This window comes from Ailuropoda melanoleuca, chromosome 20 (genome assembly GCF_002007445.2).
Source record: "Ailuropoda melanoleuca isolate Jingjing chromosome 20, ASM200744v2, whole genome shotgun sequence".
Classification (NCBI taxonomy): domain Eukaryota; kingdom Metazoa; phylum Chordata; class Mammalia; order Carnivora; family Ursidae; genus Ailuropoda; species Ailuropoda melanoleuca.
The window spans coordinates 2940147-2953870 of NC_048237.1; positions in this window are offsets into that span (position 1 = coordinate 2940147).

Here is a 13724-nt window from a genome sequence, read left to right on the forward strand (position 1 = left end):
CTCACCAATTAGGCCTTCATGTGACTTCACTCTAGACGTCCAGATTGAAGTTTGGCGTGTCTCTTCTGACTTTGATCTGTTCCTTGAGGTGAATTCTTTAGATAGCTACTCTCATCCATTAAAGATTTCTCTTCGCTAGTTGAAATCTCAGAAGGCAGGCAACGGCAAGTTGTATCTTTCTGTTATAAGGACACAGTTATGTTAATGAACAAAATATCCCTCATTCTCTTAGCATGGGTCTTGCTTACACCTTAACGTCACGATACGTGTGTGGACATTTCCCTTTTGCTTCCTGGAAAACACACATTGCAACGGCGGCGTGGTTAAGGGTCTGAGTGCCGAGGTCAGACCTGCCTGGATACAAATCAGAGCTTCGGGGCTCACTTGCTTTGTCACTTTGGCAAATCATTTACCCTCGCTGAGCTTTAAATATTTTATCTGTCAAATGGGAATAACAATAGTACCTAACTCCAAAGGCTGCTGTGAGAATGAACTGAGATAACAAATCAAAAGCCCTGATACACACAAAAGAAGGCACACAATAAGCCTCCCCCGGGTAGCTGTTAGTGACAATCGGACATCACCGCCTGTGGCCCCTGTATCCTGGCAGCACACAGTGGCCCTGGGGAGCCTGGCTCTCCCCCCAGGGCTCAGCTTGTCATCCCCTCTTTTCTAACAGCACTTTACAGATGAACTGAGTGTAACATAATTATTTGTTTTATTCTATTTTCATTTTAGTCTTTAAATTTTTTTTTAATTTTTTAAGGGTTAAAACATTATAGGGGCGCCTGGGTGGCACAGCCATTAAGCGTCTGCCTTCGGCTCAGGGCGTGATCCCGGCGTTATGGGATCGNAATTTTTTAAGGGTTAAAACATTATAGGGGCGCCTGGGTGGCGCAGTGGTTAAGCGTCTGCCTTCCGCCCAGGGCGTGATCCCGGCGTTATGGGATCGAGCCCCGCATCAGGCTCCTCCACTGGGAGCCTGCTTCTTCCTCTCCTACTCCCCCTGCCTGTGTTCCCTCTCTCGCTGGCTGTCTCTATCTCTCAAATAAATAAATAAAATCTTTTAAAAAAAGTTAACACATTATAGATACCACTAAACTCCCTTTCTCTCTGTTTTTTAATTGTGGTACAATACATACAACATAAAACTTCCGCTCATAACCTGTCTAAGCGTATGGTGCAGTGGTCTTAAATCCATTGATAAAGTTGGGCAACTATCACCACCAACCATCGCCAGAACTCCTTTCATCTTGTAACCCTGAAACAGACAACTGCCATCCCCCCTACCCTGCACCTGGCAACCAACTTTCTACTTCCTGTCTCTATGCAGATGATTCCTCTAAGGACGTCATGTAAGTGGAATCACACAGTTCAACCATGTTATATAGCACGTCTCCCAATATCCTTCCTTCTTAGGCTGAATAATATCCCGTTGTACATGTTTACTACATTGTGCTTCCCCTGCCACACTAAAGCCGCTTTGACAGCACCCCTACTCTCCAACCCCTCTCCCTCACACCCAAGTTGGTCATGCTCATGACCTTCGTTTTTCCTTCCAGACTTACAACAATTTTTTTATGCAAATATTTGTACTCACAGAATATGCATGGGGGCATGTGTGCTGTTTTACATAATCTGTATCAGACAACATACAATATGTTGCATATCGTACTTTTCACTTTATGTTTTTGCATTTATCCAGGCTGATATATATGGATCTAGTTATGCCATTTTTATACTGCGTCATTTTCCATTTTATGTCTATATTCTAGTTTTATTTACCCACTCTCTTATTGATCCCTTGGATTTGAGCCCAGTAGCTTTTGATGGCTTTCTGATACTTTAAAAAATACATTAAAAATAATTCATCCAGTTTTTTTCAGTCCTTAGAGGGAGAGCTGGTCCTGGCTTTGTTTGTAGCTTTTCACTCTGCAAACCAAATATTCAAGAATATATCCACAGAATTTTTTACAATGTCAAGCTCCAGATAAAACATCAATAAAATTTCCCACCAGAGAGAGAGAGAAAATCAACTATGCTCTCTGACTTCAATTCAGAAAAATTAGAAATAGAAATAACTGACTTTATTTTTTTTAAGATTTTATTTATTTATTTGAGAGAGAGGGAGAGACCATGAGCGGAGGGGAGGGGCAGAGGGAGAAGCAGACTCCCCAGGGAGCACAGAGCCAGATGCAGGGCTTGATCCCAGAACCCCGAGATCACAGCCTAAGCAGAAGCCAGACACTTAACCAACTGAGCCACCCAGGTGCCCCAGATATAACTGACTTTAATGAGCACTTAATAAGTACCAGGCACCAATCTAGATGCTTTAAACATATTAAGCTACTAAATCTGGGGCGCCTGGCTGGCTCAGTTGTTAAGCGTCTGCCTTCGGCTCAGGGTGTGATCCTGGCATTCTGGGATCGAGCCCCACATCAGGCTCCTCCGCTGGGAGCCTGCCTCTTCCTCTCCCACTCCCCCTTCTTGTGTTCCCTCTCTCGCTGGCTGTCTCTCTCTGTCAAATAAATAAATAAAATCTTAAAAAAAAAAAAGCTACTAAATCTCATTTAATCAGCACAATAACCCCATGAGGTAGGAATAGTATTATTACCATACACAAATGAGAAAATGGCAATGCAATGACTTGCCCAAGTTCTCGTTGGGTTTTTGTGGTGGAACAAGCATTCCAAACGGAGCAGCAGTCTGATTCCGTGGTGCTTAATCGTTTCATGATAATACTATATTGAGCGTAGAATTTAAAGAAAAAAGAGAATACTTACAAATTAAAAGTCAAAGGGAGAATAAGTGAATTGGAAGACACTCTAGAAGATTCTGTAGTAGGGGGAAGCAAAAAGAAAAAAAAAAGAAAAGAAGACAAAAGTAGACTGAAAGCCTTGAAATACATCTACTCGACAACTGGAAGCCTAGCTTTACCGAATGAGAGTAAACTGAGAGGGAAGATGTAGGAAGCAAGAAGCCATAGTAAATGTAAAACACTTTCATAAATGTAATTCTGAATTGGCAGTGAATTTCTTAGTACCATACTTGGTGTGTTATTTTGAAAGCGAAATGAAATCTCAAAACAAATGGTATCCAAAATAAGGTGCATGTGTCCCAGAGGGTCAGCAAAATGATCTCTTGGTGCCCAGAAAGAAAATATCAGGATTTGTCATCTTTATATTAGATTTATCTATTTTTATCTTTTTGTATATATTTTGTAATTTACATAATATGTTGGAAAATGATGCATGACTACAATTTATAAATAAATGAATGAATAAATATTAGAAATGGATGCTCAATGTTTATTCATTGGATATTTGAAAATTTTGGGCACCATTTCTAGACAAAATAACAAAAGAGACTGGGCTGGGGTTTATTCAGTGGGAAATAAAAGTATGCTGATTGGGGGGGTCTTTTCTGTGAAAGAATGGAAATACTGAAAAAACACAGAATTTATTAGAAAATTTTATGGCTACATGTCTGTTAAAAATTTAAGGGTACTGACTCAAATTAGTGTAAATATCTAGTACCTTCTGAACAAGCAGAAACAAAAAGATAAACCTTTATCAATCTGACGTTAGTCAAGAAAGAAGGGGGGAGCTAAGAATAGGAATAAGGATGGTGTGCAGGGGGTTGAATGATAGCCCCCCTAAGAGATATGTTCATATCTTAATCCCTGGAATTTGTAAATGTGACCTTATTTGGAAAAAAAGTCTTTGCACGGGGCACCTGGGTGGCTCAGTCGGTTAAACGTCTGCCCCGGCTCAGGTCATGATCTCAGGGTCCCAGGATGGAGCCCCGCATCAGGCTCCCTGCTCAGAGGAGAGCCTGCTTCTCCCTCTCCCTCTGCTGCTCCCCCTGCTTGTGCTCTCTTGCTCTCTCTCTCTGTCAAATAAATAAATAAATTCTTTAGAAAAAAAATGTCTTTGCACATGAAATCAAGTTAACGGTCCCTAGATGAGATTACCGTCTATTATCTGGGGGGCCCCTAAATCCAAATCCAGGGCTACGTGTTAAGGGACACTCAGGGCGACGACTGCTGGTCAGATGAAGACAGGGGCAGAGATGGCAGAGGTGCCCCTGCAAGCCTAGGAGTGCCTATAGCCGCAGCTGCAGGATGAGGCAAGGCATCGATGTCCCCCTCAGGAGGGAACTCGGCCCTGCCAACACCAGCATTCCAGCCTGCTGGCCTCCAGAGCCGTGACAAAACAGTTTCTGGTTTTGTTTTGTTTTGTTTTGTTTTTAAAGATTTTATTTATTTATTTGACAGAGAGAGACAGCCAGCGAGAGAGGGAACACAAGCAGGGGGAGTGGGAGAGGAAGAGGCAGGCTCCCAGCGGAGAAGCCTGACGTGGAGCTTGATCCCAGAACACCGGGATCACGCCCTGAGCCGAAGGCAGATGCTTAACGACTGAGCCACCCAGGCACCCCCAGTTTCTGGTGTTTTGAAGGTCACCCTGTTTGCAGTCATTGTCATAGCAGCCCTAGTAAACTAGCATAGATGATAGAAACGCAGTACCATCTGGTAGAAATAAGAAGCGGGTAAACTAATCCGTTCAGACTAGCAGATGGATTAAATAAGGCAACACAAAAGCCAGTTATAGGCTGATGACAAGAGGTGGAGGGAAAAAAGTGGTGGCAAAGGTGATAAATATAAGGATGGAGAAGATAGAGTGGCTGATGATTAACTGAACAAAGTTGGAGTAGAAATATTGGGTCAGACCATATCAAATTTAAGACAGGAAAGAATTAATGAGAATAAAAAGGGCCAGTACATAATTATACAGGGAAGACTCTACCAAGGGGCCTTTATTTATGTGAAAGTAAAGTTAAAACAAAGTAACAAGGTAGAGGAAAGTGTTTGCAGCACATAGGATAGGCTAAGGCCTTATTTTCCTAATGCATAAAGAACCTCTATGAACCAATAAGAACAAGACAAAAACTCTTAGGAAAAAAATGGGCCAGGGATATGAAGAGATGTTTGCAGAAAATACTCAGTGGCAGCAATAAAGAAAGGAATGTAGTTTTAAACTGTGCTGAAATACCATTTTTTTAAAAAGATTTTATTTATTTATTCGACAGAGATAGAGACAGCCAGCGAGAAAGAAAACACAAGCAGGGGGAGTGGGAGAGGAAGAAGCAGGCTCATAGCAGAGGAGCCTGATGTGGGGCTCGATCCCAGAATGCTGGGATCACGCCCTGAGCCGAAGGCAGACGCTTAACCGCTGTGCCACCCAGGCGCCCCTGAAATACCATTTTTATCTAATTAATTCATTTATTTAAAATTTTTTATTACTGAAGTGTAGTGGACATATAAGTTTGTATTAGTTTTGTGTGTACGACACCGTGACTCGATGATTCTGTACATTATGCATGCTCCCCACCGTGAGAGCCGTCACCACCTGTCACCATACTATGCTATTAGAATATCATTGACTGTATTCCCTATGCTGTACTTTTCATCCCCATGACTTATTTTGTAACTGGAAGTTTGTACCTCTTAATCACCTTCAGCATTTTAAAATGATTAGATTGGTAAAGATCCAGTAAGCTGATGGAACACCGGGTTAGCCCGTGGTGAAGGTGTGGTGAAGCAGGTCCACTCGCACATTGTGAGCGGCAGTGCAAATCCGTACAACATCTGACCATTTGGCAATTTGGCAATATGGGATAAAATCACACAAGCATATTCCTTTTGGCCTACCAATTTCACTTCTCCTAATTTAGTCTACATATACAAATAAAGCAATGTAGGCAAAAAGGCTATTAATTATACTACTATTTTTTTTTCTTTAAAGATTTTATTTATTTATCTATTTATTTGAGAGAGAGAGAGAGAGAAAGCATGAGCAGGGGGAAGGAGCAGAGAGAGAAGCAGGCTCCCAGCCGAGCAGGGAGTCCAGCGCAGGGCTCCATCCGAGGACCATGGGAACATGACCTGAGCTGAAGGCAGATGCTTAACCAACTGAGCCACCCAGGTGCCCCATACTATTTACAAAAGCAAAAGATTGATAGAATTTAGTGAACAGTCATAAAATACAAATGCTGTGTGCAACTATTAAAAAGAATGAGGATCTCAGTATGTAGTGATTCAGAATCATCTCCAAAATATATTATTAAATGAAGAAAGTGACGGGCAGGACAGCGTGCATAACACACCACTCTTTTATAAGAAGGACTTAGAACTGCACAAGCACAATTTATACATAGTTGCTCGGACATGCACAAAATCTTGCTGGAAGGATAGGTAAAAAAGCAACTGGTAACACTGGTTGCCCCTGGAGGGGAACTGAGAAGCTGGTGGAATGGAGTGGGAGGGAGACTGAAACCAACAAACCAACAAACCAAACAACAGCTACATGAGACCAAACCACCACCACCATCCTCTCATCTCCATGGAAAGAAGAAAACTATAGAGATAACTGGCAAAACTAAGAGCTGGGTCTTTTAAAATGACTAATAAGGGATGCCTGGGTGACTCAGTCAGTTAAGCTTCTGCCTTCAGCTCAGGTCACGATCTCAGGGTCCTGGAATGGAGCCATGGCATCGGGCTCCCTACTCAGTGGGGAGTCTGCTTCTCCCTCTCCCTCGGCCCCTCCCCCCCTCCCACCTCCAACCCCCAACCCCCAGTCATGCTCACACATGCACACTCTCTCTCTCTCAAATAAATAAAAAAGATCTTAAAAAAATAAAAAAACAAAATGACCCATAAATAGACAAACCTGGGGGAAAAGCTGATCAAGGAAAAGAGAGAACGCACAAATAATATTTGGTGAGGTGTGTCCATTCTTGGTCCCCACCTATTGTGTGTCAAGGCTGTGGATGACTTCCATGTCATCTAGAACGGGGTAAGACATAGGCTTTCTTCCAGCCTGAGCTGTCAAGAGAAGGCAAGAAATCCCCTTATCTCATCATCCCACAGAGGCCTGCCGGGGATGGCCAGGCCCGCAAGCCGCCTTCCAGTGAGGGTCCTGTCCCCTTGTAATCTTCCTTTCCTTCTGAAAAGTGCAAATATAGGAGCAACCTTATCAGTGAAAGAACAAACAGATCGTTTGGCATCAGGAAAACGTGAAAAAATAAAAAATTATTAGAGAAAACAAATCAATAATTAATCAAACTCTGGGTCCTGCCCCTTCTCAGGAAAAAGCACCAGGACAAGATGGCTTTAGAGACGTGTTTTATCAACTAGAAATGGATCATTTTTTAAAACACAGACAGTTTTGAAGGAGAGACAGAGACAGAGAGAGGGAACTATGATACTCATTTATATCCCCCCCAATTTTGATATATTTGTGTTTTCATTTTCATTCAATTAAAATATTTTCTAATTTCTCTTGTCAATCACTGTTGATGCCTGGGTATTGAGCAGGGCGTGGTTTCATTTCCAGATGTTTAGAGATTTTCCAAATACCTTCGTTATTTACTTTTAGTCTAACCGCTGAGGCCAGAGGACATTCTTGTAATATTTCAGTCTTATTCAGGGTGTTGGGATTTATTTTCTGGCCCAGGATATGGTCCATCCTGATGAATGTTTCATGTGTGCTTGGCAAAAACAAGGTATCTTCTGCTCTTTTGAGTGGAGTATTCTATACGTGTCAGTTAGGTCAAGTGGGTGGGTAGTATCGTTCAGGTTTTTCATATCCTTGTTGATTTTCCGTTTACTTGCTCTATCAGTTACTGAGAGAAGTGTGTGGAAGTCTTCAACTATAAATGCAGATTATCCTGTTTCTCCTTCTCATTCCAACCGTTTTTGCTTTATCTGTTTTGAGGTTCTGTTTTTAGATGCATACGCATTTAGGATAGTTACATCTTCTTGCTAATGTGATCCCTTTTTCATTATGTAACATTCCTCTTTATCCCTGGCAATAGTCTTTGTTCTGAAGTGTACTTTCGTACTAACATAGCTCGTCCAGCTTTCTTTTGAGTGGTGCTTGCATGATTTCCCTTTTCCATCTTTTAACTTTTTTTTTTTTTTTAAGATTTTATTTACTTATTTGACACAGAGAGAGGCAGTCAGTGAGAGAGGGAGCACACGCAGGGGGAGTGGGAGAGGAAGAAGCAGGCTCCCAGCGGAGGAGCCTGATGTGGGGCTCGATCCCAGGACTCTGGGATCACACCCTGAGCTGAAGGCAGATACTTGACCACTGAGCCACCCAGGCGCCCCCCATCTTTTAACTTTTAAATCCTTTCTTTGTTTTCAGAGTAAGTTTCTTACAGACCANCAGTGGAGGAGCCTGATGTGGGGCTCGATCCCAGGACTCTGGGATCACACCCTGAGCTGAAGGCAGATGCTTGACCACTGAGCCACCCAGGCGCCCCCCATCTTTTAACTTTTAAATCCTTTCTTTCTTTGTTTTCAGAGTGTTTCTTACAGACCGCGTATTAGCTGGGTCATGTTTTGTATCTAATCTGACAATCTCTGCTTTTTAACTCAGTGTTCTCTCCGCCCCTGTCTTTTTCACCAGCATTTGGTGGAGGTCTTTGGAAGAGAGCTTGTGAGGGAGTTTAGACTCTCTTGTGTCCGGGTGTCCTTGGTTCTAAACCAGTGGTTCTCAATCAGGGGCATTGTGTCCCCAGAGGGATATTTGGTAATGTCTGAAGATGTTTCGGATGATCACAGCTGGGGGGAGGGACGGGTGGGGACTACTGGCATCTCGTAGGGAGACGCCCGGAACATTGCTAAATAGTCTAGACTGCCTGGGACAGCCTTTCACAGCAAGTAATTACCCTGCCCAGAATGTCCGTAGGACTAACGCTGAGCAACTCCGTTCTAAACCGCACGTTAGCCCACACTCAGTCTTAAAGAATTCAGGAAAGTTTTAGCTGTTTTCCTCCTCCCCGCTTTTATGGCAGCCTCTTCCTCCCCTACTTTGACGATGAAGCAGTTCACGCGTCCCATCTTTCCTTCGCTGGTCTTCTCGGTGTTCAGCATTCGGCTCGTGCGGCTGCCTCAGCTTTCTGATGGGGTCTAGGGAAGTTATGATTCTGTAGATTATAGTTTTTCATTGCCAGGGTGGGAGCTGATATTTTCTTGTAGCTTTGTACATTCTAAATGGAAGCTAAACTTCCATTTGGATTTTATTTTTATTATCATTATTTTTAAATATTTTATTTATTTATTTGACAGAGAGAGACAGCCAGCGAGAGAGGAAACACAAGCAGGGGGAGTGGGAGAGGAAGAAGCAGGCTCATAGCGGAGGAGCCCGATGTGGGGCTCGATCCCAGAACGCCGGGATCACGCCCTGGGCCGAAGGCAGACACTTAACGACTGAGCCACCCAGGTGCCCCCCATTTGGTTTTTAAATAACCAATTCTACACCAGGAAAAGGACAATTATCGACCAATCTCAACAAGGAACATGGACGCAAAAATTCCAAAGTGGTAGTGGCAATACATACAAGGAGGGCACGTATCGCATGGTGCGCTGGGTGTCATACGCAAGTAATGAATCATAGAACATTACATCAAAAACTAGGGATGTACTGTATGGTGACTAACACAACATAATAAAAAATTATTAAAAAAAAAAATTGAGGGTTGCCTGGGTGGCACAGTCGTTAAGCGTCTGCCTTTGGCTCAGGGCGTGATCCTGGCGTTCCGGGATTGAGTCCCACTTCGGGCTCCTCCTCTGGGAGCCTGCTTCTTCCTCTCCCACTCCCCCTGCTTGTGTTCCCTCTCTCGCTGGCTGTCTCTTTGTCACATAAATAAATAAAATCTTAAAAAAAAAAGTAGAGAACAGCAGCTGGAAATTTGTCTCGTTCAATGTTCAGAGATAAAAGGGTTAAACATTCATTCCACTGTTTTCTGCAGGTAAGTCCTTTCTTCCTACCGAAATCTGATGGCAATTAAATCCTTTTTCCAAGCTACAGTATGAAGAGGATGCTGACGGCCATCACTATACAGCACGCTGCAACGTAAGGACTCTTCTATTCACCAATTCTGGTGCAGGGCTATATACAGAATAAATCATGGCCATGTAGAGTTTATCCCAAGAATACAAGGATGTTCACCAGCAGAAAACCTATCACTGTAATCCAGTTCCTTAAGGGATCAAAGGAGCAATCCATGGGATCATCTCAATAGAAGCAAAACATTTTTTCCTATAGAATTTAAAATCTATTCAGGATTAAAAAAAAAAAGCAACTCTTAGCAAACTAACCCAATATAGAATCCTACCAAGCACCTATAATAAATAGCATTTAAAAGTGAAACCTAGGGGTGCCTGGGTGGCACAGCAGTTAAGCGTCTACCTTCGGCTCAGGGCGTGATCCTGGCGTTGTGGGATCGAGCCCCACATCAGGCTCTTCTGCTATGAGCCTGCTTCTTCCTCTCCTACTCCCCCTGCTTGTGTTCCCTCTCTCGCTGGCTGTCTCTATCTCTGTCAAATAAATAAATAAAATCTTAAAAAAAAAAAAAAGTGAAACCTAACTATATTCCCATGGGACGCAGTAATACAAAAAGCATGCCTGCAGCACTCCTCCTATTCAATCTTACACTGGAGGTTTTAATCAATACAATAAAACACGAGAAGAAGGTAAGATGTAAGAATTCGTAAGGATGAGAAAAACTCAATATTTGCCAATGCATAGAATCTATGACAAGATATTAGAACTAATAAGTCAGCAGTTTGCTAGGCTGCAAGATCAACATGTGAAATCAGCAATGTTGTCCTACAACATAACAACCGGTTAAAAATGTTAGGGAGAAAAGGATACCATTCAAAAAATCTGTCAGATATCGAAGAATAAAAATAACATAGAGTTTGCTCTGCCTTTACAGAGAAACATACACCATTTGCAAAGAGCAAAATGAAGATCTGTGTAAGTGGTGAGAGCTCCTGCCCCGGGGTGGGGGGTGGGGGGGTGGAGCTCAATAACGTGAGGATGCCCATTTGTCCCTATTTTAATCTAGGAGAGCAGTGTGATTCTGGTCCAAATTTCAATAGTTTGTTTTGTTTCTTAGTGGAACTCATACGGAAGAATGAAACTTGAAGATTAGCAAAAACAATTTTGATGAAAACAAAAAGATGGGGTTACTTGCCTTACCATATATCAAGACTTCCTAAAATGCTGTGGTAAATAAAAGAGACAAATAGACCAATAGAACAGATGGAGAGCCCCAAAACAAACTTTCACATGGACGAAAGCTTGAGAAATGACAGAAGTGAGATTATACAAGCCAATGGAGGAAAGGAAGGACTAGTCAGTAAATACTAATGGCATGATGGGTTTTCCACATAAAAATAAATTAGATCCTGTCAGTCAGTTAAGCGTCTGCCTTTGGCTCAAGTCATGATCCCAGGGTCCTGAGATGGAACCCAACGTTGGGCTCCCTGCTCAGTGGGGAGTTTGCTTCTTCCTCTCCCTCTGCCCCTTCCCCCACCAGCTTGTTCTCTCTCTCTCAAATAAAATAAAATCTTTAAAAAATAGAAAGTAAAAAGATAAATTAGATCCCTATTTCAAACCATATACAAAAATAAATTGAAGCTGAATTAAAAACTACTTTTTTTCCTAGTTCTTTGTTTTGTTTTGTTTTCCTTCTTTTCTTATAGTAATTTTTTTATTATATTATGTTAGTCACCATACAGTACATCCCTGGTTTTTGATGTAAAGTTCGATGATTCATCAGTTGCGTATAACACCCAGTGCACCATGCAATACGTGCCCTCCTTACTACCCATCACCAGCCTATCCCATTCCCCCACCTCCCTCCCCTCTGAAGCCCTAAAAACTACTTTTGAGAATGCAAAACTATAAAACTTTTAAGAAAAATGATTTGTCCATTTTTTTTTCATTCATTCAACAAATACTTACCAGGCTTCTGTTATATACCTAGCTTAGTACCTAGTAGCTAGCAGTGAATGAACGAAAGTCGATGTTCTTGTGATGGTTTGCATTCCCAAAAAAAAGATACAGGTGTGTCAGGGGATGGTAAGTGCCATGGGCAAAAAAAGCAAGCAGGATAAGGAGATAGAGTACAGAGGGTGCTGCTATTTTATAGGGGTGGCTGAGGAAGGCCGTCCTGATAGGGTGAGTTTGGCATGTGGATATCCAGGTGAAGACATTTTCAGGCAGAATGACCCACCTGAGCGGTGGCTCTGAAGCAGGAGTATACCTGGTCATTGCGGAACAAGAGGGCCAGCATGTCTGGAGGAGGTGGGGGGAAAGAGTGATAGAGGAGGAGATAGAAGAGGAAGTAGGAGGACAGGGTCTGCAGGGCCTGGAAGGCCGTCGATAAGGACATCTGAAGGGTGTGGGGAACCACGGGAGGATCTAAGCTGAGGAATGACAAGATACAGCTGACAGTTTATAAGGACTACTCCAGCTACCGTGTAGAGAGTGGACTGACGAGGGGTAAGTGGAAAGGGACAGGGTGTCCAGTGAGTAGGCCATTCTAATAGTCCAGGGAAGAGACGATGACTTTTAGATGATGGTGGTGGAGGTAGGAAGAAGTGCATGCGTTCTGATGTATTTTGGAGTTAGAGAAGATACAATTTGCTGACATAGGATGGGAGAGAAGGGGAGAGGTCAAAGCGCAGATTCCAAAGCCCAAGCAACTGGGTAAATGGTGGCGCTTTTAGTAAGATGGTGACCCTGCAGGAGAAGTAGGCTTGTGGGGGAGCATTAAGAACCTGGTTTTAGGGGCGCCTGGGTGGCTCAGTCATTAAGCGTCTGCCTTCGGCTCACGGCGTGATCCTGGGGTTCTGGAATCGAGCCCCGCATCGGGTTCCTCCGCTGGGAGCCTGCTTCTTCCTCTCCCACTCCCCCTGCTTGTGTTCCCTCTCTCGCTGGCTGTCTCTCTCTCTGTCAAATAAATAAATACAATCTTTTTTAAAAAAAAAAAACAAACCTGGTTTTAAACATGTCCAGTTAGAGATGCTTATCAGACGTCAAGCATAATCGTCAAGTAGGCAGCTAACTGGTATTTGAGTCTGGAGTTCAGGCAAGAAGGTGAAGCCACAGATGCTGGTTTGAGAGTGGCCAGTCTACAGGTGATGTATGAAACCATGGGCTGGATGAGATCCCCTAATGAATTAATGTTCACAGGAAAGGAGGTGTAAGGCCTGAGCCCCAGGGTGCTCCAGTTTTAGGCCTGGGAAGGAAAAGAAGCACCAAATAGAGCGTTCAATGAGATTTGCAGAGAACCAAAGAGAAGGAAGCGTCTCAAGAAGGAGGGAGCAATTATGTCAGATGCTGCTGAGAGGCTAAGATGAGGACCGAGTATCGGTCATTAGATTTTGCCAAGTGGAGGTCATTCCCAGCCTTGCTGATCGTTTCAGCAAACGATGGTGATGAAAGCCTGTTGGGTGTGCTTTCAAGGAAGGACAGAAGAGCAAGGGGAGAGGATGAGTACAGGTGATCTTTCTGAGGAGTTTTCCTGTAGAGGGAGGAGGGGAAATGGGATGATAGTTGAAGGGGACATGTATTAAGGGAGTTTTGGGTTTTGTTTTTATTTTTTTGTAACATAGAAGATATACAGAGTGTAGCTGATGGAAATGATTCAGGACAGACAGTATCTTCGAGGAAGTGAGAAGGAATGGGACCCAGGGCAAAAATGGCGGCGTTGGCTTTGCATGGGAGCCCTGACGCTTCATCCACTGTAACAGAAAGGAAAGCAGGGAATTGGGGTCGGTGGTACTTTTTAGTAAAATGGATAATTGTGTGTTCATACGGTGAGAACACTCTGTTCTGCGCAGTGAAAGTGAACGGGGACTAGGG